The sequence below is a fragment of the Spermophilus citellus genome, assembly GCF_964194105.1.
Source record: "Spermophilus citellus genome assembly, chromosome: 18".
Lineage (NCBI taxonomy): Eukaryota > Metazoa > Chordata > Mammalia > Rodentia > Sciuridae > Spermophilus > Spermophilus citellus.
The window spans coordinates 16,385,514-16,413,475 of record NC_138200.1 but is presented as its reverse complement, the minus strand read 5'-3'; the positions used below and the strand labels follow the sequence as shown (position 1 = coordinate 16,413,475).

Below are 27,962 nucleotides of genomic sequence, written 5' to 3'. Positions count from 1 at the left end.
TAGTATGTGCCACCATGCCAGCAAGTGTTTTTGCTACCTGCAGCCTAGCCTGGGAACTGCTTGCATCCAGGCTTGCTTGTAGTGTTCAGCCAACCACCTTTATAAGAAATAGACAATGGAAAATGGGAAAAAATAATTTTATACAGTTTGATTAAACCGGGGAGAAGCAGCTGGATTGTTTCTCTGCTGGTCCTATAGAAGCTGCTCCAATTTATAAGAAAAACATCAGTTGATATGCATATTAGATTTAGTTAAGCTCTACATCTGAGAACTTGTTGGTGTTAGTTTCTTCCTATCTTTCCTCAGTATGAGGATGTTCAAAAGTGGGTGGGTCTGTTTCATTTTTTAAAAATCAACTTTACTGCTGGGTATGGTGACACATACGTGTAATTACAGTGACTCAAAATCTCAAGTTGGAGGCCTCAGCCTCAGGGTATTAGTGAGACCCTCAACAACTTAGCAAGAGCATGTCCCCAAAAAAAAAAAATTTAAAAGGAAATAAAAAATAAAAAGGGCTGGGAGTGTCACTCAGGGGTAGAATGCCCTTGGCTTCAATCTCCAGTACCACAAAAACAAACAACACTTTGTTGAGCTTCACTTAAATGCAATAAAATGCACATATTTTTAAGTGAATTGTTTGATAAGGTTTAACAAATGTTAAACCATCATAATCAAGCTATAGACTATTTTTATCCAATTTGCCCCCAATGTTCCTATGACTTTCTTCAATCATGCCCTATCCCTTCTCCCCAGGTGAAGCATCCACTAATTTATATTCTGCCACTATAGAGTAGTCCTGTCTATGAGTCTTGCTTATCTAGAGTTCCATATAAGTGAAACTGAGATGAAGACAGTCCTTACTCTTATGGGGTTAACAGAGATACCATAAATGGGGGCTTAAAAAGTACACCAATCTTGCCAGGCACAGTTGGGATGGCTATCCCAGCGGCTCAGGAGGCTGAAACAGGAGTATCAGAAGTTTAAAGCCAGCCTCAGCAACTTAGCAAGGCCCTAAGCAACTTAATGAGACCCTGTTTCAAAATAAAAAATGAAAAGGGTACCCCGGGTTCAAGCCCCAGTACCAAAAATAAATAAATAAAATAAAAATTCTGTACAGCTTTGTCCTTTGTTTGAGCCAGGCTGGAGTTTCTGTCCCTTATGTGCTGCCTCTCTTTGTACTCAAGTTTGAGAATAAAAAGCCTTGTTCTGTGCCAGTCTGCCTTTGATTCTTCTAATAGCACAAGAGCCCACAGAGTCATCAATAGAATCACACAGCAGGTGTACTTTTTTGATCTGTCTCTCAGCATGATGTTTTTGAAAAGATTCATCTATGCTCTTTTCTATAACAGTATTTCTTTTTGTTGCTGAATAATATTTTATTTTATGAATGTATGTGTTTGTACATCAATTCATGTGTTTATGCATATTTAGGTTGTTTCCAGATTGGTTGATGTGAATAAAATTGATATAAGTGTTTGTGTTCAAGTCTTTTTGTGAACAATTATGCCTTCACTTATGCTAGAAAATATGTAGTAGAGTAATTGGTGGGTCATATAAGTACATATTTAATTTTGCAAGAAACTGCCAGTCTGCTTTGCTAAGTGGTTATACCATTTATATTCTCACCAGTATTGTATGAAACATCTAGCTATTTCATTTCCTTTCAATATGTCTTTCTTTTCTTTTTCTGGTACCAAGGATTGAACCCAGTGGCACTCTACCACTGAGCACATCCCCAGCCCTTTTTAATATTTTATTTAGAGACTGAGCTTGATGAGTTGCTTAGGCCTTTGCTAAGTTGCTGAGGCTGGCTCTGAACTCTCAATCCTCTTGTCTTAGCCTCCCAAGCTGCTGGGATTATAGGCATGGACCATCCCCTTCAACACTTTCTACTGTCAATCTTTAGAGTTTTCATTATCTAGAGGATGAAAAGTGGTATCAAATTGTGATTTTGATCTGCATTTCCTGATGACTATTAATTTCAGCATATTCTCATGCCCTTATTTATCATTCTTAAAGACGTGTCAATTTTATTTTCAGTTTTAAAATTGGTTGCTTGTCTTACTATTGGGTAGCGTTTTTTATTTATTTTGAATAAATACATAATATGCATAAAAAACAAACAACAATAAGTGTTGGCAAGGATGTGGGGGAAAAGGCACACTCATACATTGCTGGTGGGACAGTAAATTGTTGCAACCAATATGGAAAACTGTATGGAGATTACTTGGCAAACTTGGAATGGAACCGCCATCTAACCCAGCTATCCCACTCCTCAGTTTATACCCAAAGGACTTAAAAACAGCATACTACTGAGCTATAAATTTTCCTCTAAGCACTTACTTCAAAGTATGTTTTAATTCCATTTGTAATTTCTTCTTTATCCCATTGGTTAAGAATGCACAGTTCAATTTCCACATATTTGTGAATTTTCCATTTTCCTTCAGTTATTGATTTCTAATTTTAATTTCATTATGCTTAGACATCCTTTTCTTATTTTTATCCTTTTATATTCACTGAGGTTTGTTTTATGCTGTAGTAGAATTTTCCATATGCACTTGATAAATATATTTTCTGTTGTTCTGTTCATTGTTCCCTGTCTGGTAGCTAGCTAATTGTACTGTCCAAGTTTATTTTCTCGTGATTTTCTGCCTAGCTCTACTGGGTATTGAAAGTGGGGCAATAAAGCCTCCAACTCTTACTGTTGAATTGTCTATTTCTTTGTCATTTTTTGCTTCATGCATATTGGTGCTCTGGGACAAGGTGATTAGCTCAGTGGTAGAGCACATATTTAGCATGTCCCCCCTGGATCCAATTTCTAGCACCGTCTCCATATGTGTGCACACATGCATGCATGTACTGTTACTAGATGCATATATAACTTTTGTTTTCCTGGTGGATTCATTGTAAAATATCCCTCTATCTCTACAGATAGGTGGCACACATCTGTAATCCTTGTGGCTCAGGAAGCTGAGGCAGGAGGATTGTGAGTTCAAATTCAGCCTCAGCAACTTGGCTCTTACTTAAATGTTGCTAGAATTTATCATTGGAGAGGCTGTTAGACACCCTGTCTCAAAATTAAAAAAATAAATAAATAAAAGGGACTGGGGATGTGGCTGAGTATTTAAATGCCCTTGGATTCAATCCCTTGTTAAAACAAAAACACTAAAACAACAACAACAACAAAATAATTTATAGAATCTCTGTGAAACCTTTTGAGGGGAAAATCTGATAGTTTTCTCTATTTCTTCTTTGTACAGTGGTCTATTTAGACTTTCTATCTTGAATGGAATCAACTTTGGTAAATTACATTTTTCCACAAAATTATCCATTCAACTAAATTTTTACATTATTTATACAAAACTGTTCAACATAGTCTCTTAGGATTTAAAAATGTTCTCTTTTAATGATTTTCTGTTACTTCTTAGTTTGTGTATTGTCTCTTTTTCTGTATTTGGTTTGTAATGGCTTTTCTGTTTTATTGTTAAGCATCTTCCCAATCTAACAATCAGTCTGTAGACTTTTTTTTTTTTGTAAGTTGTCTTCTATTTATTTATTTTTGTTCAGTGCTGGGAATAGAACCCAGAGCTTCATATATTCAGTTCTGTTTTATAATTCATTAATTTTAGTATCAGAATAAAGCTGGTCTCATTAAATGAGTTAGAAAATGTTCCCTACTATTGTAGTCTGAGTTTGCAATAGCTAATAGCTGGAATTCCTTCTTTTTCTTTTTTTTTTCTTTTGGGAGGGGTGGGGGCTACTGGGGATTGAACACAAGAGAGCTTAACCACTCTACCATATCCCCAACCCTGCCCCTCTACTTTTTTTTTTTTTTTTTTTTTTTTTTGGAGACAGGGTGTTACTAAACTGCTGAGGCTGGCCTTGAATTTGTGATCATCTTGCCCCAGCCTCCAGAGTTACTGGGAATAAAAGCATGTGCCACCACCCAAATTGGAATAATTTCTTACTTAAATGTTGCTAGAATTCATCATTGAAACCATTTCTCTAATGTCTCAGTCAGTAAACTACTGCTCCCAAGATTGATTGTTTGGTCTCTTTTTAAAAATTGATCTCTCTGATCCAGATTTTTAAAACCAGGGGAACCCAAGGAGATTAACTCTTCAATTCTGGGGGCTTTCTAAATCAGATGACATTTGAACTCAACTGTGAGGTTATTAGTTCAGTGATTCTCCCAATCACCAGTACCCTCCCGGTGGCACTCCCAACCAATGAATAGATAGGAGTGGGGAGGGGTGCATCTGGATAAAGGCAAGCACAGGGTTATAAAAAATTCCTCTGTGCTGCTCCTGGTGGCGCGTGCTTATAATCCCAGCGCCTTGGCAGGCTGAGACAGGAGGATTGCTAAATTCAAAACCAGCCTCAGCAATTTGGGGGGTCCCCAAGCAACTTAGGTAGGCCATGTCTCAAATAAAAAATATGCTGGGGATGTGGTTCAGTGGTAAAACACGTTTGGGTTCAACCCTGGTACCAAAAAAAAAAAAAAAAAAAAAAAATCCTTTTAGTAATCCTTCTTAAAAGAAAAAATTATGGATTGGGTATTTATTTAATCACATCATGAATGTCTGTTTTTATATAAAAACCCCATGGCTTAAAATATGTATTAGATGTCATCACTGATGAGTTGCTTTCACTACAAATGAAGTAAATCGAAACCATCATCTTAAAGATTCAGGTTTTCGTCTCACGCCAAACCTAGGCACCGAGTTGAAGAACATTCAGATAATCACTGACATATACAGAGCGATCTGTTTCTGCTTCCTTTGGCAACCTTGAAGAACCTGTCATTCACATCTTAGGGCCTCACACCGGCAGGCGCTCCTCTGCCCTATCCTTTTTCCTATCCCCACAGATTAACCACCATTGGCCATTCCACATCCATCTGAGGCTGCTCAACTTATGATTCGGTACGCTTGGCGCGATCCAGGTCTGAGAAATCTAATTTACAGAACCTACTTATCCAAGCGCAGATCTCAGGCCACGGTGAAATTGGCGACCCCCTTCTGCCAAGTCAAACTCAGCATATCTGAAAAAGACTAAATTCCGTGGCTCAGCTTCAGCACGATCCAACCTTCCTTCCTTCAAATTCTGGGCCTTAGAAGACCCTGAGATTTCACATATGCGGTTTTCGCATGAACTTCAAGTCCTGTTTTTGGTTCATGGTGTAGAAAAATTCAGCCTTGAAGTGCCCGCCAGAAAACCTGAAGTCTCGGTGCCCTCTTGTTCGCGCCACCTAACTCTGGACTACATTTCCCAGAAGTCCCTGTGGCTCGACTCCACTTTACGCGAGAACTCGGCCTTCTTTTCCCGCGGTGGCCGAACTTCAATTTCAGCCAGAGAGCTGTTGAGAACTTTGATGGAATCGTTTCTTCTAGAACGGTGGGGAGCCATCCCAGGAGGGATTTGAGACGAGGAGGTTGGAGCCCGAGCGGGAGCCGGGTGGGTGTGCAGCGTCAGGCCTTTGTGGTAGGGACGGTCTGAGTAGAGGTTGTGATTGTGATCGTGTGTGTCGTGGGTGTCAGTGAATGACTGTGTAACGGGCTTGCGGCGCTGTGTGCGTGCGTATGGGACACTAAGGACTTTGACGGCCGCGGTGTTCCTGTGATTGTGACGTTGCGTGGTTCTGTGAGCCTAGATATTTTCCTTAGCCCGTGACTGTCCTGCTGTGACTATGTGTGCTCCCTGTAATCGTACTCTGTGACCGTGTGTCTCTAATGTTCATTCCCGTGCAGGTGTGATTGTGACCATGTCACTGTGGCATTGTGTATACTGTTATGAAATGTCTTTGATTGCCATTGAGACTCTAAACGCTGTGCCTCCAGAGACTCCTATATGCCAAGACAGATGCTGGCAGTGGATAGTCCCTCCCTGTCACGGTCTTCTGAGCTCCATCCCCTTTGATGATTAGGGGTGGGAATGTGACAATGTTTAGGCAGGGATTGCCAGGGAATTATAACGGACGCTTGTATCAACAATCATTTCTAGTCTGAGGTTGGGCCACCTCATCTGTCTCAGTCACAACTACATATTTTTCTTTGTGCTGGGGATTGAACCCAGGGCCTTCTACCTAAGCAAGTTCTGTACTACTGAGCTATAACCCCAGCCCTAATATTCTTCCAGAACAGGAGTAGTGAAAACTTGAAGTAGATTATTATTGTGCTTGCAAGATATGATCTTTGTACTCAAGTAGTCCAGAATAGTAACCCTTAAGCTAACAGAAGTTTGCATGAGGCAATAATCTCTTCAATAGTAAACACGAATAGTAAACACGAATTCTGCAGCTCTTCCTCTCCCTCCCTGACCAGTATTTCATTAGACTCACACTAAAATCATCATCATCTTAGGCAAGCACTCTACTGCAGTGATACATTCCCAGTCCGGTAATATTTTAAAAAGTTAAAGCAGAAGTCTAAAATCACAGACTGGAAATGACTTTAAGATGATACCCCAAAATAACAGTAGGAAATGTTTGAGCAAATCATGCAGTATCCATGTAATAGGATTATTTTTACAACAAATACATATTATTTTCAGTTAGTGTATTGAACAACAAAAATGCTTATGGTCTAATGCTAAGCTGTGATAAAAAGTATTAAAGAAATAGGTCACAATTAAAACCATTTTACTAAAAAAGATATAAAATTATAAGATTTTGTTAAGAGTTGGTTGAAAAATTATTTACATTGGTAATTAAGAGAAGAAGGGGAGAGAGAAACCTGCATTTTATTAAGCCACTACTATGTTTTTTTGCTTTTGTTATTCTGTTATACTTCATTTGGAAGTAGAAATGTTATAGTTCATTTGGAAGTTCTACTTGCCTGAATTTACCAGACATATTGTCATTGCAAAGTTATTAAAGATATCAGGGAGATTTTTTAAGTAAAATAAGTATTTTATTTTTATTTTTTAAAAATATTTTTCGCATGTGTGAGGTGAGTGCTCTACCGTTGAGTAACAACCCCAGACCTAAAATAAATATTTTAATTAAAACCTTAGTTATTTGCTTCAGCTACAATAATTTTCTTTTTTTAAAAAATACCTTTATTTATTTTTATGTGGTGCCTAGGATCGAACCCAGGGCACACACATGCTAGGCAAGTGCTTTACTGCTGAGCCACAACCCCAGCCCCTATGTTAATTTTCTTGATGATTCCCATTCATGTCACATGTGTTTTCAATATATTCATTAATAATTTTCTTAACATTTAGGATGCCCCTACCCCATCACTGTCCATTTATTTGTCATGAAATGAAAATGGTTTTATGGTTTTTTTTCCCTAAGGAAATTATTGTAGACTTAATGAAAGAAAATTTAAATTTATAAAGAATTGGATTTAAATTATCTATAGTTCCTCTGAACAGACACTTCTCAGAAGGTGATATACAATCAATCAACAAATGGAATGGAACTACCTTTTGACCCAGCTATCCCACTCTTAAGTCTACACCAAAAGGACTTAAAAACAGCATACTACAAGGACACAGCCACATCAATGTTTGGTGCAGAACAATTCACAATAGCTAAACTGTGGAACCAACCTAGATGCCCTTCAGTAGAAATGGATAAAGAAAATGTGGTATATATACACAATGGAATATTACTCAGCAATAAAAGAGAATAAAATCATGGCATTTGCAGGTAAATGGATGGAGTTGGAGAATATAATGCTAAGTGAAGTTAGCCAATTCCAAAAAACCAAATGCCGAATGTTTTCTCTGATATAAAGAGGCTGATTCATAGTGAGGTTGGGAGGGGGAGCATGGGAGGAATAGACAAACTCTAAATAGGGAAAAGGGGAGGGAGAGGGAGGGAGGGAGTCAGGAGGTTAAAGAAAATGATGGTGGAATGAGATAGACATCACTACCTAAGTACATGTATGAAGAAGACACCAATGGTGTGAATATACTTTGTGTACAGAGATATGAAAAATGTGCTCTATATATGTAATATGAATTGTAATGCATTCTGCTCTCATATATAACAAATTAGAATAATAAATAAATAAAATTTAATCTATAATCATTGGTTTGAAAGATGTATTTCCATTTTTTCTTACATTAATATATACTTTAATTAAGTAAGATAATATCTACTATTGTTACTTTTTGCTCCTCTCAATAATTCAGAGTACAGATCTTTTCCTCTTTATGAGTGGGCATCATCTTTATTATTAATCATTGTAGTGAATTCTGTCACTTTATTATATCATAATTTATCTGACTAATTAACTAGTTGAAGGTTGTGTTATTTCATGTTGAGTTTTATAAATTTTCCCTATGCAGCATTCTTGTAAACAGTTTTGTGTTCTTTGTATTTCTGTGCAACCATCCTGAGGATGGCTGATTATATTTTCTCAGAATGATTGCATAGAAATATAAAACCCTGCCCTAGTACTTCTTCCCATCAAAATTCTATTCTGTGCCAAGTAGGGTGTATATTCCTCTAATCCCAGTGACTTGAGAGGCTGAAGCAGCAGGTTGCAAGTTCAAAGCCAGCCCGGGCAACTTAGACCCTGTCTAAAAAAAAAAAAAAGAAAAGAAAAAAGAAAGGACAAAGGACAGGGTATGTTGTTTAGTGATAAAGTGTCCCTGGGTTCAATGCCCAATAACACGCCCCCCGAAAAAAAAATTCTGTCTACCCAAACCCTAGATCACATTCCCTTATCGCACAAAGTTTTTTTTTTTTTTAATATGTATTTATTTTTTTTTTTTAGTTTTCGGCAGACACAACATCTTTGTTTGTATGTGGTGCTGAGGATCGAACTTGGGCCGCACGCACACCAGGTGAGCGTGCTACCGCTTGAGCCACATCCCCAGCCCCTTGCACAAAGTTTTTAAAACCTCCATCAACTAATGGAATCATAATATAATCAATGTAAACGTAAGCATTACATTCTCTGGCCTTCCAAATAATGTTTCTCATTTCCTCTCTTATTTTTTGCAGTTCTGAAAATGGAACCCAGGGCCCCACACATGCACTCTACCACTGAGCTGCATCCCCAGCCTTTCTCTAATGTATTTTTCTGTAATATTCTTAATATCCCATGATTAGTTTTTTCTTTTTTTTTATTTTTTTTATTGATTATTTAAAGCATTACATAGCTCATGATATATCATCTTTCATACATTAGACTCAAATTGTGTTTTGAACTCCCATTTTCACCCCAAATATAGATTGCAGAATCACATCTGTTACATATTCACATTTTTACATAATGCCATATTAGTGTCTGTTGTATTCTGCTACCTTTCCTATCCCCTACTATCCCCCCTCCCCTCCCCTCCCCTCCCATCTTCCCTCTCTACCTCCCCTGCTGTTATTCAATTCTCTCCCTTTTTTTTCCCCTCCCCCTTGCCCCTCATAGCCTCTTATAATTTTATGTATCCTTGAAGGTCTCCTACCATTTCCATATGCTTTCCCTTCTCTCTCCGTTTCTCTCCCCCCATTCGTCTTTGTTTACTGTAGTCTTTTCCACATGCTCTTCCTTCCTGTTCTGTTCTTAGTTGTTCTCTTTATATCAAAGCAGACATTTGGCATTTGTTTTTTAGGGCTTGGCTAGCTTCACTTAGCATAATCTGCTCTAATGCCATCCATTTCCCTGCAAATTCTATGATTTTGTCATTTCTTAGTGCTGCATAATACTCCATTGTGTATAGATGCCACATTTTTTTTATCCATTCATCTATTGAAGGGCATCTATGTTGGTTCCACAGTCTAGCTATTGTGAATTGTGCCGCTATAATCATTGATGCAGCCGTATCCCTATAGTGCGCTCTTTTAAGGTCCTCAGGGAATAGTCCGAGAAGTGCAATAGCTGGGTCAAATGGTGGTTCCATTCCCAGCTTTCCCAGGAATCTCCATACTGCTTTCCAAATTGGCCTCACCATTTTGCAGCCCCACCAGCAGTGTACAAGTGTACCTTTTTCCCCACATCCCCGCCAACACTTGTTGTTGTTTGACTTCATAATGGCTGCCAATCTTACTGGAGTGAGATGGTATCTTAGGGTGGTTTTGATTTGCATTTCTCTGATTGCTAGAGATGGTGAGCATTTTTTCATGAACTTGTTGATTGATTGTATGTCCTCCTCTGAGAAGTGTCTGTTGAGGTCCTTGGCCCATTTGTTAATTGGGTTATTTGTTATCTTATTGTTTAATTTTTTGAGTTCTTTGTACATTCTGGATATTAGGGCTCTATCGGAGGTGTGGGGGGTAAAGATTTGTTCCCAGGATGTAGGCTCTCTATTTACCTCTTTTATTGTTTCTCTTGCTGAGAAAAAACTTTTTAGTTTAAGTAAGTCCCATTTGTTTATTCTTGTTGTTAACTCTTGGGCTATGGGTGTCCTATTAAGGAATTTGGAGCCCGACCCCACAATTTGTAGATCGTAGCCAACTTTTTCTTCTATCAGACGCAGTGTCTCTGATTTGATATCTAGCTCCCTGATCCATTTTGAGTTAATTTTTGTGGATGGCGAGAGAAAGGGATTCAATTTCATTTTGTTGCATATGGATTTCCAATTTTCCCAGCACCATTTGTTGAAGATGCTATCCTTCCTCCATTGCATGCTTTTAGCCCCTTTATCAAATATAAGATAGTTGTAACTTTGTGGATTAGTCTCTGTGTCTTCTATTCTGTACCATTGGTCCACCCGCCTGTTTTGGTACCAGTACCATGCTGTTTTTGTTACTATTGCTTTGTAGTACAGTTTGACCTCTGGTATCGCTATACCTCCAGATTCACACTTCCTGCTTAGAATTGCTTTTGCTATTCTGGGTCTTTTGTTTTTCCATATGAATTTCATGATTGCTTTGTCTATTTCTACAAGAAATGCCGTTGGTATTTTGATTGGCATCGCATTAAACCTATAGAGAACTTTGGGTAATATCGCCATTTTGATGATGTTAGTTCTGCCTATCCATGAACAGGGTACATTTTTCCATCTTCTGAGATCTTCTGCTATCTCTCTCTTTAGGGTTCTGTAGTTTTCATTGTATAAATCTTTCACCTCTTTTGTTAGGTTGATTCCCAAGTATCTTATTTTCTTTGAGGATATTGTGAATGGAGTGGTTTTCCTTATTTCCATTTCAGAAGTTTTGTTGCTGATATATAGGAATGCCTTTGATTTATGCGTGTTGATTTTATAACCTGCCACTTTGCTGAATTCATTTATTAACTCTAGCCGCTTCTTTGTAGACTCTTTTGGGTCTGTTAAGTATATTATCATGTCATCCGCAAATAGCGATAGTTTAATTTCTTCTTTTCCTATTTTTATGCCTTTAATTTCTTTTGTCTGTCTAATTGCTCTGGCTAGTACTTCGAGAACTAAATTGAATAGAAGTGGTGATAGAGGGCATCCCTGTCTTGTTCCAGATTTTAGAGGGAATGCCTTCAATTTTTCTCCATTCAGAATGATGCTAGCCTGAGGCTTAGCATAGATAGCTTTTACAATGTTGAGGTAAGTTCCTGTTATCCCTAGTTTTTCTAGTGTTTTGAACATAAAGGGATGCTGTACTTTGTCAAATGCTTTTTCTGCATCCATCGAGATGATCATGTGGTTCTTGTCTTTAAGTCTATTGATGTGGTGAATAGCATTTATTGATTTCCGTATATTGAACCATCCTTGCATCCCAGGAATGAATCCTACTTGATCATGGTGCACAAGTTTTCTGATATGTTTTTGTATTCGATTCGCCAGAATTTTATTGAGAATTTTTGCATCCAAGTTCATTAGAGATATTGGTCTGTAGTTTTCTTTCTTTGAAGTATCTTTGTCTGGTTTTGGGATCAAAGTGATGTTGGCCTCATAGAATGAATTTGGAAGAGCTCCTTCTTTTTCTATTTCTTGGAATAGCTTGAAAAGTATTGGTATTAATTCTTTTTTTTTTTTTTTTTTTTTTTTTAGAGAGAGTGAGAGAGGAGAGAGAGAGAGAGAGAGAATTTTTTTTAATATTTATTTTTTAGTTCTCGGCGGACACAACATCTTTGTTGGTATGTGGTGCTGAGGATCGAACCCGGGCCGCACGCATGCCAGGCGAGCGCGCTACTGCTTGAGCCACATCCCCAGCCCTGGTATTAATTCTTCTTTGAAGGTTTTGTAGAACTCCGCTGTATACCCATCTGGTCCAGGGCTTTTCTTAGTTGGTAGTCTTTTGATGGCTTCTTCTATTTCTTCTTTTGTTATTGGTCTGTTTAAATTGTGTGTGTCTTCCTGTCTCCATCTGGGCAATTCATATGCCTTAAGAAATTTATCGATATCTTCGTTATCTTCTATTTTATTGGAATATAGGGTTTCAAAATACTTTCTAATTATCTTCTGTATTTCTGTAGTGTCTGTTGTGATATTGCCTTTTTCATCCCGTATGGTAGTAATTTGAGTTCTCTCTCTTCTTCTTTTCGTTAGCATGGCTAAGGGCTTGTCTATCTTATTTATTTTTTCAAAGAACCAACTTTTAGTTTTATCTATTTTTTCAATGGTTTCTTTTGTTTCAATTTCGTTGATTTCTGCTCTAATTTTAATTATTTCTTGTCTTCTACTACATTTGCTGTTGTTTTGCTCTTCCTTTTCTAGATTTTTGAGGTGTTGTGTGAGTTCATTTATTTGTTGGTTTTTTCTTTTTTTGAGGTAAGAACTCCAAGAAATGAATTTCCCTCTTAAAACTGCTATCATTGTGTCCCATAAATTCCGGTATGTTGTGTCTGTGTTATCATTTGACTCTAAGAATTTTTTCATCTCCTCCTTTATGTCTTCTAAAACCCATTGATCATTCAATAACATATTGTTCATTTTCCATGTGATGTAGGATTTTTCCTTCCTTCTTTTATCATTGATTTCCAATTTCATTCCATTATGGTCAGATATGGTGCATGGTATTATCTCCACTCCTTTATATTTACTAAGAGTTGTCTTATGGCATAATATATGGTCTATCTTTGAGTAGGATCCATGTGCTGCTGAGAAGAACGTGTATCCACTTGATGATGGTTGATATATTCTATATATGTCGGTTAAGTCTAGGTTATTGATTGTGCTGTTGAGTTTTATAGTTTCTTTATTCAGTTTTTGTCTAGAGGATCTGTCTAATGGCGAGAGCGGTGTGTTGAAGTCACCCATAATTATTGTGTTGTGGTCTATTTGACTCTTGAACTTGAGGAGAGTTTGTTTTATGAACGTTGCAGCTCCATTGTTGGGTGCATACAAATTGATGATTGTTATGTCTTGTTGGTGGATGGTTCCTTTTAACAGTATATAGTGACCTTCTTTATCCTTCTTGATTAACTTAGGTTTGAAGTTGATTTTATTCGATATGAGTATGGCCACTCCTGCTTGCTTCCGAGGGCCATGTGAGTGGTATGATTTTTCCCAACCTTTTACCTTCAGCCTGTGTATGTCTTTTCCTATCATATGAGTCTCCTGAAGGCAGCATATTGTTGGATTTGTTTTTTTTATCCAGGTTACTAGCCTATGTCTCTTGATTGGTGAGTTTAGGCCATTAACATTTAAGGTTACAATTGAGATATGATTTGTATTTCCAGTCATGCTTCTTTATTTATTTATTTTAGTTTGGTTAGTTTTGCTTTTTGGTTATTTTCCTCCCCCTTTACTGAGATACTTCCTGCTGTTAGTTTTGGGCACTATTTTTCACATCCTCTTCTTGTAGTGTTTTGTTCAAAATGCTTTGCAGAGCTGGTTTTCTTGCTGCAAATTCTTTTAGCTTTTGTTTATCGTGAAAGATTTTAATTTCATTGTCAAATTTGAAGCTCAATTTTGCTGGATATAGTATTCTTGGTTGGAATCCATTATTTTTCAGCGTTTGAAATACATTATTCCAGGATCTTCTCGCTTTCAAAGTTTGTGATGAGAAATCTGTCGTTAACCTAATTGGTTTACCCCTGAAAGTAATCTGCCTCTTTTCTCTCGTAGCTTTTAATATTCTCTCCTTGTTCTGTACGTTGGCTATCTTCATAATTATATGTCTTGGGGTTGGTCTATTATGGTTTTGAATGTTTGGGGTCCTGTAGGCTTCCAGGATTTGGCAATCCATTCCATCTTTCATCTCTGGGAAGTTTTCTAGAATTATTTCATTTAATATGCTGTCCATTCCTTTGGTTTGAATCTCTGTGCCTTCTTCTATCCCTATGACTCTCAGATTTGGTTTTTTTATGACATCCCATATCTCTTGAATAGATTGCTCGTGGGATTTAAGCATCTTTTCTGTGTTGACTATATTCTTTTCAAGTTGATAAACCTTGTCTTCGTTATCTGATGTTCTGACTTCTACTTGATCAAGTCTATTTGTAATATTCTCGTTTGAGTTTTTAATTTGGTTTATAGTTTCCTGTAATTCTAGGATTATTGTTTGATTTTTTTTTTAAGATCTCTATCTCCTGGTAGAGCTCGTTCTTTGCCATTTGAATTTGTTTGTTTAATTCATTTTCAAAATATATTTTTATTTCTTGGACTTGCTGTCTCATGTCTTCTCTAATATTCCTTTCCATTCGAGTTAGGTATGCCTTGAGTTCTTTCCCTATACCTGTTTATGAAGTTTCTATTTCCTCCTGTAGAATTGAGTAGTCTTGCATTGTTTGTAATCCTTTTTTCCCTTGTTTTCTCATGTTGTCCACGTTACTTTCCAGCTCTTTTTGATTGTCGTGTTTCTGCTCTCCTCTATAGATTTGTTTTGTTTCTGTATTACTCTGATGTCTCTCCTTTGTGTTGTTGAAGTATGACTGCTAACGTGGATTCCGCTGGGAAGGAATTCCGACGTTCGAGCTCCAGTGACGACACTACTCTGCTATGACGGGCCCCAGTCTCCTTGCCGGGGTGCCCTAATGGGGGGATGTGACTGGACTGTCTCTGTGTGGTTTCAGCTCCCGGTCGTGGCAGGCGGGTAGACTCCAGCCGCCCAGTATCACAGGCCGCGGGCAGGTGATCCGTCACCAGCGGGAGGGCGTTCTCCTACCGCCCAGTTACGCGGGCAGTGGGTGAACTGTCGCCGGCGGGCCTGCAGTTTACCGCTGCCCAGTCGCGAGGGCCTTGCCTCTAGGCTCCTGGTTTCTCCTGCTAGCCTTGGTTTCTCCTGCTAGACCAGATTTCCCCTCAGTGATGATTCTCGGCAGTTCAAACTGTACTCTGTGCCTGTTTTGTTGTTGCAATCTGTCGGAGAGTGGCGGTGGATACTTCAGCTCTCCAAGATGGTGGCCGCTGGTTACCTTAGTGGAGTGTCCCTTGTGGGGGGTGGGGCTGTACCGCTTCCGTCCCCGTCAGCAATCCCGAACTCAGCCCGGGGGTCAGTGCGGGCTTGGGCTTGGCTGGTGGGATACCACCGTGTCGCAGCCACTTAATTCCCTGCTGACTAGTTAACCCCTTCTCTGGGGCGCCACGCCTTCTGTAGCCTCGGGGCAGGCCGCGCGTATCAGACAGCCTGGATCTCCGGGGTCACACCGTTGGCTTTTGGGATCCCCGGCACTCTATGGTTTTGATTTTTTCTGCTTGCTCCTCCCCCAGCGCTGGCTAGACAGGTTTTGTTTTGGCCGCTGATGGGAGGGGGGGTTGGGGGTCAGGTGCCTCTAGCTCTCCTTTAGTCTTTATGCAGGCTCACTCTGATAGTCCCTCCCCCTGAAAGTCTAGGAGAGATTCTAAGCGAAATCCCCTTATGTATGGGGGCTGAGCTGGGTGACACACACCTGTTTGTTGTTGCAGTCTGTCGGAGAGTGGCCTAGTTTTTTTCATTGTGAGATAACATTCACACTCCTCAGGAGATTATTCTTCAGTATCACACTCTGATGGTCACCTCTGCTCCAATCTCATTACTCATTCCTAACTCATTCTTCTTCCTTTTATCTGGTTATAATAAATCCCTGGCTCTTTACCAGCATCCTCTTGCCTCCTTTAAGTATGTTGAAACCTCTGCACCACATAATTTGATTTACAAAATTGATTTCTCTTTCCTCCCCCTTTCTCTCATTTCTAAATTGCTAGTAAAATGTGGGAAAAAAACCAGCAAGTAAACATGCATTTTTTTCTAAGAAGGTATAAATCAGGGTCTGAGGGCAACAAGTTATAGCAGAAATAGGTTTGGTTTTACAGCTATGAAAAGCTAGTTTCTAGGGCTGTAGCTGTGGCTCAGTGGCAGAGCACTTGCCTACCATGCATGAGACACTGGGTTCAATCCTCAGTACCATATAAAAATAAAATAAAGATATTGTGTCCACCTATAACTAAAAATAAATGTATTTGTGTATGTGTGTGTGCATATATATATATATATATATATATTTTTTTTTTTTTTAAAGCTAGATTCTAATCCCACCTCAACAGTCTGTACAGGGCCATACAGAAATACATTAAACATCACCGGTGTGGGAGGCAGTGAGAAAAATCTAGAATATGGGGAATTTTTGAACAATAGATATCAGGGTAGGAGTCTGTGAGAAAAATCTAGAATATGGGGGATTTTTGAACAATAGATACAAGGTTTATATTCAATATCAGATTCAGTAAATAAAACTGCACAGTATAGACAAATGAAGGAGAGGTAACTATGTTAGGTAAAAAGAAACAAAGTATATGTCAGCCAAAGACTGCATGTGCAATTTGTTTAGATCCTAACTTGAATTTCTCTTGTGCATGTAGGAACCTCAGGATTTCTAGAACAAGCAGGAGGAAAAAGGGGCACTGAAGCCTGTGGCAGTTGTAACCTATGGTGTGTGATATGGGAGACATCCACTATGTTCTACATTCCCTTACAATCCCCAGTGTTTATGTTGGTGGCAAGCATGGGTGTGGAAGGAGGGTGGGACTAGAAAGAGAAGAAAAAAATAGTTCTTTAAAAAAACTTTATTATTGCAAAGTATAATGTAGATTCAAAAAACTACATAGTATAGACATAGCTTAATTATTTTTAAGATACTTCCCTTGTATTGATAATGATCATATTTAACATGAGTCTGAGTGCTATTAGCCAATCTAATTTCTCATTACACCTTTTTCCTTCCTTAGCTTTGTCTTCTCTGAATTCAGCCTGTCTCCAAGAAAAGGGAGAGTACAGCTAATGATAGAAGAAAGAATTGTGGAACTGAATAGTGGTTGTAATTGTAAGTCATGGCAGAGGTTATTGTAGTTTTTCTCTCTCCTTGAAGATTATAGTCATTTTTATCCCAGGCCATAAATGTTAGGTTTTCTTGTCCTGAAATGTTCTTTTCTAAGTCCCATCCAGGAGCCTGGACCAAGCTACTCTCTTCCAACATGAGTCCCATGGGAGAGTTGTGGTTCAGAGCCTCGGTGTATACTGCTGTCCTGTTACACCAATATTCACGTGTCCATTTAGTAAATCAATCAGCATCTCCTGTGTGCTCAGTCTTATAATGGAAGTACTTTTTTAAAAAAATATATTTATTTTTAGTTTTAGGTGGATACAATATTTTTATTTTATTTTTATGTGGTGCTGAGGATTGAACCCAGTGCCTCTCGCGTGCTAGGCAAGCGCTCTACCACTTGAACCACAACCCCAGCCCTGGGAGTACTTTCTTTAAGGAACTGTTGTGTCACCCCTCATCAGATTTGGGGTTTAGTGAAATAGATATATATGATGCTCTTCATAAGTAGTATATGGCTTTGTTCTTTCAGGGAGTGGTGACATTCAGGAATATGGCTGTAGACTTCTCTCAAGAGGAGTAGGAGGGCTGGGGATGTGGCTTAAACAGTAGCATGCTCGCCTGGCATGCGTGCGGCCCGGGTTCGATCCTCAGCACCACATACAAACAAAGATGTTGTGTCCGCCGAGAACTAAAAAATAAATATTAAAAAAAAAAAGAGGAGTAGGAATATCTGAAACTGAAACAGAGGAACTTGTACAGAGATGTGACGTTGGAGAATTACAGCAACTTGATCTTGTTGGGTAAGAATATTTGCCCCCAGTAACTAAGAATCTGCTACCTCGAATGTTTCTGTCCTTGGCTATAAATATGCTGATTTCCTGACTGATTTTCCATTTCTGGTTCTAAACAGAGAAGCTTGAATTTTGAAGAGTTGGAAATGAGCAGCTCCTTTCCGTTTGCTGAAGTTTCATCTTCCCCATCTTTTAAATAATCTTGGCCCATTTCTTTGAGTTTTTTTCTTCTTTTTTTTACTAAGGATTTGGGTCTCAATTTTGGACATCTGTGGCATAATGAAGTCCTATTTCTTTTTTGTTTTGTTAACAGGACTGACTCTTCCTAAACTAACTGTGATCTTTTTTTTTTTCTTTTGGGAACAAGATAATGAAACCTGGATTGTTGAGAGAGAAGCACTAAAAGACCTGTACTCAGGTGGGTGAAGGAAATTCAGAGGGGATTAAGCTCTTGCATGAGTAGACCACCTGCTCAGTGAGATAGTAGGAGAAACTGTTCAAAATGTTCTTCAAATAAGGAGATGTCTTTATTTTTTTCTCTATGATAAAGTGTTCTATCTGTAATTAATATATAATTTTTTCCCTGTTCCTCTTTTGCTTTTCTTTATTTTTTCTTTAATTTTTTTGTTGCAGATGGATACAATATATTTATTTTTATTTGTTTGTTTTTATATGGTGCTGGGGACCAAAGCCAGGGTCTTACACTTGAAAGGCAAGTGCTGTACCACTGAGCTACAACCACAGCCCCCTCTTTTGCTTTTAGACTTTAGTAGTTTCTCCATGTCTTAATGTATGTATCCTTTTCTCCTGAGCATTATTCTTATTTTAGTTAACTTTCTGATCTTCTATTCTCATTTCCTCTCCTTCTCTCCCTCCCCTCTCCTCTTCCCTCCTTCTTCTCCTCCTCCTCCTCTTCTTCCTTTTCTTTAATTTTGATTTTGATTTTTTTTTTTTTTGTACTAGGGATTGAACCCAGGGGTGCTCAACCACTGAGCCACATCCCTAGCCCTATCTTATTTTTTTTTTATTTTGAGGCAGGGTCTCACTAAGTCCTAGGGACTCATAGGTTATAAAGTTGGCCTTGAACTTTGAATCCTCCTGCCTCAGCCTTCTGAGTTGTTGGGATTGCAGGTGTGTGCCACCATGCCTGGCTGTTTACATTTCTTTACTAGTTTCTCTTTAACATGAAATTCACTGTTCTTTTAAAAATCTGTCAAATCATGAATATGTTAATTTTTGATTATGGAAAAATAATCTGGCCCATGACCTGGGTAGAGGAGACGAACTGGGTTTAAAAGAGATGGCAGCAATATTAAGCTAAGAAAGCAGTGAAATATCACACAGTACAGAGAGTAGTTTTTAAATCGAGGGCAGGACAGCTTTGCAACTTTAAGGGTCAGCTTCCATGCTGGAAAGAGCGCTGCAGAGAGAGTATGAGACCCCCCCCACTTTCCTTTATTTTAAAGGGGGGGCCTCAGAGGGGGATAAGGTTTCAGGGGTGGAGTCTTGCTTCCTGATGTCTTGTGGCCAGCAGATTGACTGACATCTTGGGGAGTCACACTCAGGCGCTGTGTGGGATCTTAGGCAGAGCTAGAGGGGGAGGCGCACTTGCATCATGTGATCAGTCTGACAAGGAGCTCCTGGTGCCAGCCTAGCCCCTCAAGAGGCTACTATGTGCAGTAGTTCACACACATAGCCCATGGAAGGCTCATGACAATAAAACACAATTTACCTCTTTAGTCTTTTTTTTTTTTTTTCACCAGGGATATTAAACCTAGGGCTCTTTACCACTGAGTCACATCCCCAACACTTTTTTATTTTTTATTTTGAGACAGGGTCTCACTAAGTTGCTTAGGGCCTTGCTAAGTTGCTGAGGCTAGCTTTGAACTCCCAAGCCACTGGGATTACAGGTGTGCGCCACCGCACCCAGCCCACCTTAGCCATTTAAGGGTATTAATATTAACTGTATGCACATTGCTGTTCAAAGATCTCTAGAACTTTCTTATCTTATAAAACTGAATTCTACACCCATTGAAAACTCCTTTCTCCCTCCCCTTCTACTAGAAACCACCATTTTATCTTTAGTTTCTAAGAGTTTGACTCTTTTAGTTACATATGTAGAATCATGCAGTATTTGTCTTTTTGTAATTGGCTTACTGTCATGACCAGTTTCTACAGACTTAGTCTGAGACACAGTTAGATTCAACCAAATCTATGTTATTAATGCTCATCACACTTCAGACACACATCCTAATTCTAAGTCCTAACTGAGTCTACACCCAAGGGTTCCAGATGCTCACCTGTGATGTGTCTTAAGTCCAGATTGCTGGAACTCGATCCAGGCCAGAGAAATCTGGTGCCGAGGGGACAATAGAGATGGAGGTCTTTCTGTCCTGTTAGTCCTGCTGGGCCCAAAAGGCTGGGTTTTTAAGTCCTAGTTTGGTTGTGCTTGCAGCTGATAACTGGTTGAGTTCTGGGGTCTATGCCTGGGTGTAGACTCTTACATCACTATCTTAAGTCTATCTAAGTTCTGCATTTAGGTATCTAAAGTTTTGCAGCTTACATGACATCACAGACATAATGCTTACAGTCTTTATGTAACACACACATTAATTAATATACTCCACAGTCCATAATTCTATAACATTTTCTGGTACTCATATCAGGAACCTTATATTTTGGATATGAACTTGTTTTTTTTTTTTGTTTTTTTGGATATCACTTGTTTTTCAGATTTTTCTTTCCAGAATGATTTTTTTTTAAAGTCATAAAGTCATTTTTTTTAAATAAGTTGTTTTGGTTGTCTTTTTTTTAAATTAAATTTTTTTTTTAGTTGTTGATAGTCCTTTATTTATTTTACGTGGTGCTCAGAATCGAACCCAGTGCCTCACACATGCCATGCAAGTGCGCTACCGCTGAGCCTCAGCCCCAGCCCTTTGGTTGTTTTTTTTATGTGGTGCTAAGAATTGAACTGAGTGCCTCACATGTGCTAAGCAAGCACTGTACCACTAAGCCATAACCCCAGCCCCCAGAATGATCTTATTACATAATAGCCAAATGAGAACATTAGTAATGCTTCCTTTATTACTTTCATATCACTATTATGGTGACTAGAATAATGCCTTCTCCAAAGTTGTCCATGTCCTAGACCCTGTGAATATGATATATAACATGCCAAAAGGTCAAGGAACCAATTCTCCCTTAGAGCCTCAATAAAGAAACACAAAACATGTTGATTTTTGCTCGTTGACACCTTTGTTGCACTTCTGACCCGACCTACAGAACTATATATAAGATAGTAAATTTCATTGTTTATGCCACTAAGACTGTGGTGATTTTGTTACCACAGCAACATTGGCATAAGTAAAATATAAAAATATAAAATTATATATTATAAAATAAAAAATATATATTTCATTCATCTAAGATAGCACTAATTATAAGATACACTGTTATTTATGTACTGCTAAAAAAACCCACAACCAATTAAACTATAATATTCCATTGATTGTAGGATGCGTACAATTTCAGAGAGGTTAAAATGAAAAAACATGAGTATTAGAATTGAATTAAATATGGTAAAAATACAGCTGTAATATTTTCTCTTGTTTTTATTCTTTTGGGGAGTTATAAGAGCTTCTACCCATGCAGATAATCATTTAAGAAACTTAAATGAATAGCACACACTGCATCATAAGTCAGGACCACCATTATAGGATTCTTTTGCTTTAACTCCATCTGCAAACTATTGTGACTCTCTGTGTCTCCATGAACACTGTCCATTTGTAAGATCGCAGACTGCTGGGTCTCCTCCTACTTTTCATTCCTGTCTTCCTATTCTACAGTATAGGCTCTTTACATTACTTCTTCCTCCTTTATTTTCTTACAATAGTTTACTTTATAACAGTGTCTGTGTATGTGTAATATATAGATAGGTAGACATAGGTATATATGACATATATTTAATATACATATATGTATAATTTTTTAATAATTCAAGAATAAGTTGTAGAAACAGGTAAAGTCTTGTTTCCTTAAAGAAGGCTCTTTGTTACTGAGAGCACTCTGGGTATAGTTCAGAATGTCCTTGCTAGTAATGAAGGGACCTTTCTCACATCTTCATAGTAAGAACCTGATGGGGTTCTTGCATGTAAAACCTATAGAGGTGTGGGGGGTCTGCTAAGACTACAGCCCTCATGTATTTCTTACTCTCAAACTAGCCTCCACTCAACATCTAGCAATTTCTTAAAATTTTCTATGTAACCTGGATGTGCGGTGCACACCTGTAATCCCGGTGGCTCAGGAGGCTGAGATAGGATGATCATGAGTTCAAAGCCAGTCTCAGCAAAAGTGAGATGCTAAACAACTCAGTCTCTAAATAAAATATAAAATAGGGCTGGGGATGTGGCTCAGTGGTTGAATGCCCCTGAGTTCAATCCCCGGTACCAAAAAAAATTTTTTTTTCCATGTAAATGTTCCTAACAGTTTGTTTCTATAAGCTTCTGTTCCTGGTAAATAGGTCTTAACTGTGACTCTCAAATTTGCCTGCTCTCCAGATTTTGGGGTGGGGGTTTGCCCTGCAATCAGTTCTCTAATGGATCCAGGAAAACTTCTTGTCAGTTATTCACCTTTTTCTTCTTGTAAGCACAGGAGTGACAACTTTCAAGTTCTTTTAATGTTGAAGCTATTTTTGTTCTCTCTTTTATGTATTTTGTGTTCATGTCCTTACTGGGCTTTTTGCTTTTTCTTATTGAATTGAAATTCCTTTTATAGTCTGGAAATGAGTACTCTTGTCCTATAAATATATCAAAAATAGCTTTTAGTACTTTTTAGGTGCTTAGATTTATGATTTTTCTTGTTCTACCCATATTTTAAATTTTGATCTATTGTGACTTGTATCATTTAAAATAGTATTTTCATCTTCACAAGTATAAGCATTACCTTATAAAATTTTCTAGTATTTTTATACTTTTCTTTTCTTTTTTTTTAAAGGATTTTTTTTAAAGAGAGAGAGAGAGAGATAGATAGAGAGAAGTTTTTTTTTTTAATATTTATTTTTTAGTTTTCAGCGGACACAACATCTTTGTTGGTATGTGGTGCTGAGGATCGAACCCGGGCCGCGCGCATGCCAGGTGAGCGCGCTACCGCTTGAGCCACATCCCCAGCCCTATACTTTTCAACTTTTTATTTTGAAAAATTTAAACACAATCTTGATTTATATAATAAATAGTCTTTACATATTAAATTTTTTTGTGTGAAAAAAAAAAGCCAACAAGAATTCATTTCCCTTGAACTGGATCAAATTAAGATGTGTACAATGGATCCAAAACCCTAAGCAATTTCTTTCTTATTTTTTATAATGAACTATTTTTTAATGTATATATATTAATATATATTTATATATATATACACATATACGGATATATATGTTATTCACCTTAGTTGTCAATGGACCTTTGTTTATATTTATATGTGGTGCTGAGGATCAAATCCAGTGCCTCACACATGCTAGGCAAGTGTTCTACCACTGAACTATAACCACAGCTCCCCCTAAGCAATTTCTTAATGCAACTAAAACACAGTACATTGCTTATTTAAGTGACAAGCTGTCATATTAGCATGAAAAGTGCATAATATTCTGTCTCCTTTCTCCTTTTCTTTCCTTTCTCTTTTCTTTCTTTCTTTTAACAATGTGGTGGTGAGGATCTAACCCTAACCCTCACACATGCTAGGCAAGTGCTATACCACTGAGCCACGACCCCAGCCTCCTACCTCCTTTCTTATCACCAAAAAGTTAACTAGGTGGACTGAGGCCATGACTTGGTGGTAGAGCGCGCGCCTCACATGTGTGAAGCACTGGGTTCGATCCTCAGCACCACATAAAAATAAATAAATTAAATAAAGGTATGGTGTCCATCTACAACTAAAAAAATTTTTTAAAAACTACTGTGCTGTCTTTCTGCCTTGTTGACACTTGGCACACTTAAAATAGTATCTACACATTAATCTGATGACTATTTGTATTTGAAGTGTACCTAGAGACATTCTCCACGTCATTTTGTTAATTTCCCTTGCCCCCACATAATTATTGGCTGGAAAATGTACTGGGAAATAATATGTTCTGTGAAGTTTTGGTAGTAAAAAGAATCAAGAGGAATTCTAATCCCTGAAAATTTTAACTAGCATATGTTCTATGATATATTCTTCCAAGGATACAACCTTCACAAATAGCAGAGTTGAGATTTGAAATCAGATTTCTGTGATTTCGGGTTTTTTTTTTTTTGTTATTGTTGTTTTTTTGGTGGTGGTGCTGGTGATCAAACCCAGGGCTTCACATTGGAGGCAAGCACTCTACCAATGAGCTATATCCTCAGTGTGTTTTAGTTCTTTTGATGTTCCCACTATACCACTCAATTTTATTCTCTCATTCCACCTGTTAGTTTCTTTTGCCTCAGGCTGCCAATGACTATAGTATTTGGTGAATCTACTTGTTTCTCATTCTTGATCTGTATCATCACTTTTCAAGCAATTGTATTTTATAGTTTCTACTCCAGACATTAAAACTACTTTGACATCATCTGCTCATATGAGGCTCCTCCTACAGCCTTCTAAATTTTCCCAAGGATATTCCCCACTTTGGATTGCCATATTTTTGTTGCTATCAGAGAACATGCATCATTCATTTTGTTAGAGTATTTCTGGCTCACTAGCCACCTGAGACATCCTTTTCCCCATTAGAGGGCAACCCTTAATCTCCCCACACCCATAAATTTATACATTCAGGATTACACAAACCTTTAGTTATGTAATCTTGCCGTAATACATGACATCTTTAAAAATATTGATGATTATGATTCTTAACTAGTTCCACTATTTTTTTTGTACCAGGGATTGAACCCAGGGGTGCTTAACCACCGAGCCACATTCCCAGCCTATTTTTATATTTTATTAGAGACAGGGTCTTGTTGAGTTGCTTAGAACCTTGGTAAGTTGCTGAGGCTGGGTTTAAACTTTTGATTTTCTGGCCTCAGCCTCCAGAGTCGCTGGAATTACAGGCATGTACCACCATACCTGGCTTAGTTCTCCAATTTTTAAACTCCATGAAAGTTTCCTCTATTCCTATTTTAATTCCTTTTCTGAACCATTTACTACTCAGTAGTAAAATACTGAACACCTTTTTTAAAATATTTAATTTTTAGTCGTAATTGGACACAATACCTTTATTTTATTTATTTATTTTTATGTGGTACTGAGGATAAAACCCATGACCTTGCACATGCTAGGCGAGCACTCTACTTCTGAGCCACAACCCCAGCTCTTGAACACTTTTTTATGATAATATTTTGTTAGAAGCTGATTAAAACAATGGTGATTTAAGCAGACATAGTATCTTCCAATAGAAAATTTTCAGCCCAGTACAGAGTATGAGAAAATAAATAGGCAAGGAGGAAAAAAATCAAAGGTAATGATTAGCCATCTGGGCACTAGAATAAAAGTGGGTGTCATCTGACACTGTTTGAAAGCAGGAATTTTTTAAGTGCCTTTTGTATTATATTACAAATTATGCTACTGAGCCTGCCATACACAGATAGACAATATGTGATAGAATGGCAATGGTAATCTCTCTGATGTAGAGAAGCATGTCGTCTACTCTTGGAATGGAATTAAGTGAACCTGTAAAGCATGGGTTCAGTAAAAGGTAGGACCACATTGCTAGGTGACCCAACCCTTCAGTCAATGATAATTTACTCAAAAGTTATTCTCAGTGCAAAGACCAACCTAACTTTATATTTTTATTTTTTTTATTTATTTATTTTTTAATTTTTAATATTTATTTTTTAGTTCTCGGCAGACACAACATCTTTGTTGGTATGTGGTGCTGAGGATCGAACCCGGGCCGCACGCTTGCCAGGCAAGTGCGCTACCGCTTGAGCCACATCCCCAGCCCATATTTTTATTTTTTTAAGTGTTAAATATTCTTTATTTAATATCATACATAAACCACACTAAAATGCCTTTCCATAAGGAAGCCAACCTAACTTTAGACAGCATCAGAGACCCTAGAGATTTTTCTTAAAGTCAAGGTCCACTCCTGTGTATTTTTATTCATTTGATCTGAAGTGATACTTTTATCTGAAGTGCCATCTGTATTTTTAACAAGTTTTTCATTAATTCTGATCTATAGCAACATTTTAGAAGCACTAAGTTCACTATGTCACCTTCTGTGTACACTCTCACCTTTCATGGTTATAGTAGAGCTTTCCAAACCATTCGTTTATCATAAGCATTGTGTTCATATTCCTATTTTAGAAATTTCATTTTCCAGGAACTGGAAAAAAATGTGTTTTCATTCTCCTTATTTTTCTGTAAAGTTCCAGAACCCATATAATGTAAAGTTCCAGCCCCGACAGAAGGAGTTCTCATCAAAGGATGATGCTCATAAAATAAAAGTCATCTCAGTGGAATATAATGAAAAGACTTGCAAGTTATTGTGGGAGACCAACTGGCACATGACTGAGTTAACTCCCCTGCTGGGCGATGTGGCATCAGGCACCCATGCTGCTAGACTGCCCCGCTCTTCTAGGGTTCAAGTGACTGTGTCTTCATGCCTGGGCATGGCTTCCTACAGCCCCATGGGTGAAGCTAAAGCTATTCCTTTGTAATATAACCCCTTGCCTTGTTTAGGATAGAATGTTCCATGGAAGTGCCTTGTGTGTGTCCCCTTCTCTTACTGTGCCCTTGGGTGTGGCCTACCCAGGTGTCAGTCAACCTGCTGACAGTGGACATCATGAAGATAGACTCAGCCCCTGAAACCTGACCCCTTGCCTCATTTGAATAGCTTCTCCTCAATAAAAGGAGTCAGTGCATGCTCTCTCTCTTCCTGTGGACTCTTAAGGTCAGAGGAGCCGTCACAGCGACCCCAAAGAAAACGGTATTTGTGTCTCTTGTGGGGTTATTTTTCGCAGCCCAATTAGCCCAGTTTCCCTGGAGTGACCCCTGAGCCTTTTAGTTGCAAGAACAGAAACCCAGTAAGTCATAGCTTTGAACATTCTGTTTTCAGACAGAACAGGGAAATCAGAAAGAATATTTCAACCCTGTAACAATCATCCATGAAAATATGAAGAGTCTTAGTCAACAGATGTCATATACTCCACATCAAATAAACATACTAAGCAAAAACCTCATGAATGCATAGAATGTGGGAAAGTCTTCAGTTACCACTCATTGCTTACTGACCATGGGAGAAGTCACACAGAAGAAAAACATTATGAATGTAAGGATTGTGGAAAGGATTTTAGCTGTTGCTCAAAGCTAACTGGATATCAGAGAATTCCTAGTAGAGAAAAACTCTATGAATGTAATGAGTGTAGTAAAGCTTTCCAGCACTCCTCAAATCTTATTCGTCATCAGAGAATCTACACTGGAGAAAAACCTTATGAATGTAAGCAATGTGGAAAGGCCTTCAGTCGTTCAGATAGTTCATACTGGAGAGAAACTATGAATGCAAGGAATGTAGAAAAACTTTCAGTCATTTGACATAAGAAAACCCATACTAAAGAAAAACACTATGAGTGTAAGAAGTGTGGAAAAGCTTTTAGAAACAGCTCAATTTTTAAGGGACATCAGAGAGTTCATAGTGGAGAAAGACCCTATGAATGTAGTGAATGTGGGAAAGCCTTTCATCGCCACTCAATTCTTATTCAACATCAGAGAATTCACACTGGAGAAAGACCACATGAATGTAACAATTGTAGGAAAACCTTCCATTAACACTCAAATCTTATTGACATAAGAAAATTCATTCCAGAGCAAAACTCTTTGAATGTGAGGGATGTGGGAAAACTTTTACTCATGGTTCATGTCTTATTTGACATGAGAAAATGCATACTAGAGAAAGAAAAGCTCCAACATTGTAATGAATGTAGACAATCCTTGGCTTCCAAGTCATCCTTTATGGGCCATCGATAAGAACTCTGTGAATATAGAAAATATAAGAATGACTTTTTAAAATTCTTTTTTTCAGTTGTAGATCGACACAATATATTTTTATGTGGTG

At 38.1% G+C, this 27,962-nt stretch overlaps 1 protein-coding gene across 9 annotated transcripts in view; it reads left to right on the top strand.

The window, feature by feature from the left end:
• The first annotated feature begins 5,310 nt into the window (after positions 1 to 5,310).
• LOC308637105 (uncharacterized protein) overlaps positions 5,311 to 27,962 on the top strand; it is a 55,391-nt gene continuing 32,739 nt past the window's right edge. Inside the window, exons 1-5 of one of the 9 annotated variants that reach the window (XM_081273220.1) lie at positions 5,319 to 5,397; positions 16,651 to 16,720; positions 17,017 to 17,111; positions 17,644 to 17,914; positions 18,273 to 18,323. The gene's annotated coding sequence lies outside the window, so the exon portion shown is untranslated. The other 8 variants (XM_081273223.1, XM_081273222.1, XM_081273221.1 and 5 more) reach the window with 8 other exon arrangements.